The sequence below is a fragment of the Lycium barbarum genome, chromosome 6 (genome assembly GCF_019175385.1).
Source record: "Lycium barbarum isolate Lr01 chromosome 6, ASM1917538v2, whole genome shotgun sequence".
Classification (NCBI taxonomy): Eukaryota; Viridiplantae; Streptophyta; class Magnoliopsida; order Solanales; family Solanaceae; genus Lycium; species Lycium barbarum.
The window spans coordinates 60,790,140-60,798,155 of record NC_083342.1 but is presented as its reverse complement, the minus strand read 5'-3'; positions in this window follow the sequence as shown (position 1 = coordinate 60,798,155).

Here is an 8,016-nt window from a genome sequence, read left to right as displayed (position 1 = left end):
CGCATTTATGATATATTCAGCTATACGTTTTCTGCACTAAAGAGGAATATTACTTTTAAAAAGATGTTCTGACAAAGGAAGGAAGGAAGATAGCAGACACACTTAAAATAGTGGAATGAAATAAGTTTGTGCGAAAAGGTATATATATATATATATATATATATATATATATATATATATATATATTAGTATATAAATTAGTGTATACAGTAGATTTATGTATTATTCTTAACAAATTATAAAAATTCATATTCACGTATAATATTCTCAACTTTGAAGATACTGATTTTGATAATTTAGGAGAGTTTTGTACCAAGACAAATAAAGCATAATAAGTTGGTTAATGTTTCTGTGCAAGTATTATATTATAGATTCGATTACTGGCATTACAAATAAAGATGAACATAGCATTCTTTTTGGAAAAAAAAAAAATTACAAAGAGATTGGACGATATCTGGCTTTTAAATTTCTTTTCCTTTCATGAAAAAATAGAGTCATTAATTAATTTATTTATGTTGCTCTAGATATTACTCACTAATGTGCCGAGAAATTATGGCACATTCGATATCTTTTTACGAGAAGTTTTACTTGTTTTTAAGCAAGTATGTGTGGGTTTGATGTGTTTTGTTGTGTTTCAGGTAAAGTTGCATAAGTTGGCACTGTCTGAGGATTTACGGGCCGTATATCGTTATACGAACCGTATTTCTGATTGTGTTTAAGATGAAAGTGAAGCAAAGTGTTGAAGTGAAGGATGCTAATTTACGGGCAACGTATACGGACCGTATCTTGTTATACAGGCCATAATCCAGACCGTATTTAGTGGAATTTACTAAGGCAGAAAGTCAAGTTTGAAGATGAAAGTGATACGTCCAAGTTTCACGGACCTCATAAGATTTTGACTGAAAATTTGAAGACTGCTGACCGTATAAACTTTATACTGTCCGTATTTTATTATAAGGACCGTAACATAGGCCGTCAGGGACTTAGTTGCAATTTTGTAATTTTATGTTTTTGACACTGTATAAATAGTTCCTTGTAGGATTTTATTTATTATCAGTTGTCAGTTTTAGACTATTATTTCCTAACATTGAATACTCATAGTTTTTAAAGCTTTTTGGAGAACAAACAATTACAATTACTTTCTTTCAATTCCAATCAATCAAAAGTAAGCATTATGATTTCTATTATCTCTTATTATTCTTTTTCCATTATGAGTAGCTAATTTCTCTACTAAGGTTGTGAACCCTACGAAGGGTGTTTTCTGATTGGGGATTGGGATTGATATATGCATAATGGATTGTTAGGGTTTATTTATTTTATAATGGATTGTTAGGGTTTATTTATTCTTCGTTCTTCATTCATAATTGATGGTTGCAGACATTGATTAAAGCCATAAACTTTGCTTAGCTTGGGAAAGTGATTAGGGTTTGGTAGGAATAAATAACAAGAACTCAAGGCTTTCACCATTATTTAATAAATTCATTTAGGGATAAAAGGAATTTACTTGGCACAAATTAACCATTCTTCATATACACTCTTTTATATTTGGGAAAATCATAAAGAGAAATAACCTTTAACTGTTGGGAAACATTAAGGATTCAATTAGAGATTAAGTGAATTCTTACAATGATCCATTAGAAGTATATCATGATCAATCACCATATACACTTTATCTAAAAGGGGAAACAACCTTAGTTTCTCTTACCATCCAAAGCAATTAGTTAGCAATTAGTCATAAACAACCAATCTTCTACAAACTCAACGGAATACAAGATTAGACCGCAAGAAAGTACTATATGACTTTATTAACCTTTTCACACCATATTCCATGTGGGATTCGTCCCCAAATTTGTTGGGTAACTATATTTGATAGTATACCAAATTTTAACGTTGTTGCCGGGGAATACGCTTTTGCAATTACTAAATAGTTTGTGCTTTACTTATCGTTTTGTTCTATTCCATCACACCTTGTTTGCCGTATACTGTGAACTAGGTGATCATGCAGAGCAATAACTGTTATAACTCTCACTTTTAGGAGATATTCCTCTCTCAAGTTGGACAAAAAAATCCTGTCCAAAATTCTGCCAAGCTTTTCCAAAGTTTTGACAAACTTAATTTGTTTGGTTCGCTTGTTCTCTAATCCTTCCGTAACTTGCTAAACATGAACTTAAACCCCTATAGCCATAATACAGGCATGTATAATCTCATATGACCTTGAAGATAACTCTGGTGTCCAAGACTAGGACATCTAAGATCCAACGAATCTCAGCGTACAAATCTATGAAGTGTAACATCCTTCCCCCCTTAGAAACATTCGTCCTCGAATGTTAGACTCCTCTTAGGGGTCTTTTAAAAAATAATCGTAATACCATCCTGTCACAACAACTCAAAATATAAAATGCCTCACACGACCACAAATCATAACATAGGAAACACTACGCACCTGAAGACTATGGTGTCTCTTTCTGAACCTCCTCTGGGAGTGGAAACAAGTGCGGATACTTGGACCTCATATATTCTTCAGATCCTCAAGTCATTTCCTTTACATTCATATTCTTGCATAGTACTTGTACTAAGGCTACCTCTGTGGTTCTCAATCCCTGAATCTTGAACTTTGGCAATCTGAGAGGGTAGTAGGAATTTTCTCATATGATATTTGTTCTGTACTCCAAATATCATCAACTGGTACAACTATGGGGTTTTCTTAATACACTTGCGGAGCATAGATGTGTAAAAGACTTGACATATAGATTCCAATTCTGAGGATAAATCTTGTAGACCTTTTGACTATCATCTTGTGAAGTCTAAGGTATCCCAGGGTAAAATTATCCTCCTTATTATCTCTCATAAATCTCTTTAGGATGAGTTCCAAATTTCAAACAATCTAATACTTTCCCATTCTTATAGAGCTTCATAAGGGCCATCTGGATATGTAAATTCAATCCACACCAACTGGTGATCCCAACTCCCTAAACGTCTAGTATACATGTTCATAATATATATCCTGACACGTCTGAAAAGTGTGCTCTATCTGAATCTGAATGTACTGATCCTCAGGCGCTAGTAGAGAACTAGGTGTCTTAACTAGATAATTCCATATATAGCTTACATGATTCCTTACAATTATAAATCCATACTGATCATTCCTTCATTCCTCAACGACATATCTATTTGTTACCTCGATCTTCCAGGCTTCTCTTTATTTATTAATGAACCACGAACTCTGTAATATTTTCTCTTTTTCGAACCACCAAGGTCATGATACATCTTGGTTGCCTCTGAATGGACCATCTACCCTTGCTATATTTAACATAAAGTCGGTTTTGATATCTCGGGAATCCACTTTACTGAAATACTCTTTTCCTGAATACCCTTCAAGCTTTGGTTAGGAGATGTACCATGTCTAGGATACTATGTCTTTACTCAGGTTTCCGACATATACCATACTTTGCTATTACTATTCTCGGCTATGCTCCACTTCACCAGTTGAAGCTCTATAGTTATCTTGGCAAGCTTCTCATATACTTATATCATCCCTGTGATACATGATTCTATACCCTTCTGCTACCTTCCAGAATAAACATATCCATTTCGGTACTAGATCTATTCTTATTCATCTTATATATATATATATATATATATATATATATATATATATATATATATATATATATATATATATATATATATATATATATATATATATAATGCCATAAAGCTGTCTTACACGAACTTATTTCCCATTGTCCTCTTCACTACCGCTACTAGCCTTTAGTTCCTCATTTACGCCCATCTTATTTCATTTACTTACATACGCGACTATAATTCCTTTACGTCCTGAATATTCTATTCCTGGAATTCTCGTATCGTCATAAGCTTTCACTTCCATATAATCATACACATTTATTCTTTTTCATTGTAGGTTGTTACCATTAGATAATTGCATTCCTTGGAATAGTTCATTTTCATCTCAGTCCTCCTCAATTGATGACTCCGCATCTTTCTATTGACAAAACGTTACTAGATTCTGACTCCAATACTTTTTCCTTTAAGGCTTCCTTGTACAATGCTTTCCCAACCATTCTGCGATGTTGGAACTTTGTATCCGCACAACTATCTCGTGGTGGCTATTTCACTTAACTTCTTATCTTGATCCATTATTTAATTCGAGTGCCATCATACTCAATCCTGTTCTGTTTCTCCATTACTGAACTTCCTATTACACCTTTATCTTGAAAGTTTTGAGTAATTCCTTCCTTGGTGTACTATCTTCACTAGTTATGTTTATCATCAAATCATCCTTACACCTTATCGGTCTATTAGCGTAATATCCCTTTGAGGTAGCTTCTAATTCCTTTGTCATTATCTTTCCATCTTCTTAACAAAGCATACTCCTGATCCAATACTTGTCGTCTCATCTCTCCCCCTAAAGGTGCTAACCCACTACTCTATATTTTACATCCCATTTAGCCCTCCTTTTTCTTGCAAGCACTTACTTCCAGGAATTTTCGTAACTAATCTTAACCGTAACAGTCGTCGTCCAAGTCTATCTGGTCAGTCGCACATACATGTAAAGGGTCACATATCCTTGTTGATACCTAATTTTTGACCTCCCGTAATTTATTTGAATCACTCAGAGTCCCCAAATAATAAATAAAGTGAGATGGGCATCTTGAAAGACTTAAATGATTTTTATAAACTGTCCAAATCAATATTTCATTCCCTTAAATTAATAAAAGGGATTTTCATGCATCATAAATTTATTTAGAATTTAATGAGTACTTTTATCATGCTTTATGAGAGGTTTGTTAAATTTAAATAAAAAAGAAAAGGAAAAAGAGAGAAAATAGGGTTTTCATTTATTTAATTATTTAAAATTATCAAGAAATCAAAATTTTGAAAATACTTTATTTTCTTTTAGTCCATCAAGTTTGAGTAATTTAAATAATTTAAGTAGTTGACTATTTAGCCCTTTAAATTTCTAATTTTTATATAATTGCATGATTAGTCAAAAATGTGCATAATTTCCCATAAATGTTTTAATTAGGATAATTAGTTAATTAAGTAATAAATATTGCAAAATCAATCCTTTTTAGATATAAATATTTTTCCCATGGAAACAATTAAATTAATCAGTTCATGATTTAAAGAAATTAGAGTTACTTTTGCAAAAAATCAGCCTGTTAATGTTTTTATTTGAAATGACCAGTTTAATTAAATTTTGAAATTTTCTAATTAGGCCAAAAAATCCATAAATGAAATGATCATGCTAGGTTAGAATTAATTAAGGTCATGCTTGTAATTCTAGGCCCATTAACAGTCGGGCCGACTTTTAAATTATTTTAATAAAAATAATTATGGCCTAATTTTTTATATAATTAAAACATCATCAATTTTAAGATTTTTCTAATTATATATATATATATATATATATATATAGACACTTGGTGTATGCATAAACACTTGGGCCTTTCTTTTAATGCTCAAAATTTGGACCGAGTCCTGCCCAAGCCAGGCTGAGACCCGACCCAATTCTTTTAAACGCATGAGAGGGGTATACCCCCTTCAGACTTTTATTTCCTTCTTTCGGAAAAAAATAACCACCCCCTCCCCTCCCCTCGTCTCTCTCTCTTCTATTTTCGTGTAAACTCTAGCGCTGCCAAAGCTTTCCTTTGCCTCTCTCCACCAAAAATGGCATGTTTACAGAGCTAGGCTGACGAGTACAACTATTGCATGCTTGTTTTAGTGAAATCATTAAAAGTCTTACTCGATTTCGTGTTTTTTTACTCGAATATGGTAATGAATTCTTGACTTTACTCTTTATTTTTGGATTCGCGGTCAAAATCGTCATTTTCTTTTGCTTTTAAGTTATTTTCCTTATATTTCTCACATTTTTTCTATTGGTTCGCGATTGTTGGGTCGGATCGACCCAAAAAGGGTCAGATCTGACCGAATGTTTGGCTACATTCTCAGATCTGGGACGCTGATTATTGTTTACTGAGTTTTTGGGTTTTGAAAAGGGTTTATCCCACATCGCTAGTTGTTAGTTTGGTTGAACTTTTGGTGTTCTATAAATAGAACCCCACTCTCACAAAAACAAAGGACTTCCTATTAATTTGTTTTGCTCATATGATTCTATTGTTCCTTGTCTACTGTGAAGGGGTGTGTTTGAAGTACTTTGAAAAAATTGTTTTCCCTTCCTTCCCTCTTGAATGTCCTTGCTCACATAGAATAGAGTTAAGACAAGATAAATCAATAGTTCATTTGTTTTTTTTTTCTATCAATTAATATTATGATAAAAATGGAATAAGGTTCAGCTTGAGGTTGTGGGCTGGTTGATTGATTCTTGCAGTATCTATGATCATGTTCTCATTTAGTGTAGGCCAGAGTGTGTGCTAGTTGTCTATGACCTGTAGTAAATGTGTGCTAATGGTCTATGACTTGTAGCAAATCTTAGGATTAACATGATTGAGATGCTTGGGTGCAGAATCTGCTCTTTCCTTGCTTTGATCAAAAGCTTTAGTTTCTTGTCTTAACTTGTTGCTTAAACATATACAGTCCATAACTTGTTTTGTGTAGGTCATGCCACAAGTCTTACATTTGTAATTGGTCTATCCTAAAGGTTTAGAGTCTATTAAAAGGGAAAATGAAAGGAAATGATTAATTTAAGAAATGTAGGACTAAGTTCCCATTTGAAGATTAAGTAGACATTATCTAACTAGTAACTAGCTAACAAGATGGTTGTATTTGTTACTTGATTAGTGATCATGTCGGAATTGAAATGTATAAAAAAAGGATAGAAATAATGTCTAGGAAGGAAGTCTTTTCTTCCATCTGTGATTTCCTGTTGTTGATCCTATTCCCATTAGTTATTTTATCTAAAGGGTAAAGTAAACTTGTTATGAAAAAGGACTGATATGCCATACTGTTGCATCTCTGTTGCATTCCATTCAGGTATAGGTCTTAATTTGGTAGAGGATCCTAAGTGTTAACATTTAATAAGTTTGAAACATTAAAAGGAGGCATGGAATAAAGTAGTTTTGGTCATGTTTTGTCAAGTTCCTGAATAATTTATAGGTTGAGGCTTTTCTCCTTTCTTGTCTTTTAGAAACATGAGGTATGTCTTCTTTTCTGTATGCATAAGTGAAGAACATGGTGATAATAACTTATGGTCCTTGACTGTCTAGGCTAAAGATGAAAACAAATAGGAAAAGACCTTATAATTCTAGTCTAAGTAGAAGAAAATGATAGAAAAAGAGGGAAAACTGTGGTTGAAACCTTAAGGAAATGTCAGGCTTTGACCTGTGAACTATCTGGTCCTTTTTTGATATATGCTAAAGTGAAATAAAAGGGACCATAAGTGTAGATTGGGGGGGGGGGGGGGTCGAAAACCAGTTGGCTAAATGGGAAAGACTTTTAAAGACACCTTAGGAGAGGATTGAGAAAGGGTCAAGCATTACTTGACCCATAGTATCATTCTTCCCAAATAAGAGATTGTCATGACATTCTTTTTAAGCCTATGGGGTGTAACCTCCCACCTTTACACATCTAATGATTCCTTACCATTTTGTTAAGTTAACTAGATCTTTAAAAATGAGTTTCTTGTGCATTTATTAATTGATTCACTAGGTTAGGTAATATCTGATAATATTCAAATTGTAGTAAAACTAGAAAGCGGAAAAGGCTTTTCAAAAGGAATACTGTTTATTTTGAAACTAAGGCAAGAAGAGTTTTATGAAGATAATATGATAATATGTAACAGATTCTTTAACATTTGGTTAAGTTAGGATCATGATTTTGACCGTTATGTGAATTCTGTGTGCATCGATGTGGTTCCAACTTGTATATGAAAGATGGCCTGTTTTCTCTTTGTTTCCTAAGTCATAATAATACTTTAAAAAATGAGGAAATCAGCGGCTTGCATTCATTTAAGGTGGCAGTATAGTCTGAGGGGGTACATTTGACCATTTCTTTGTGATAACTTGGACAATATGTCATTTTTCCCATTTTGAGACG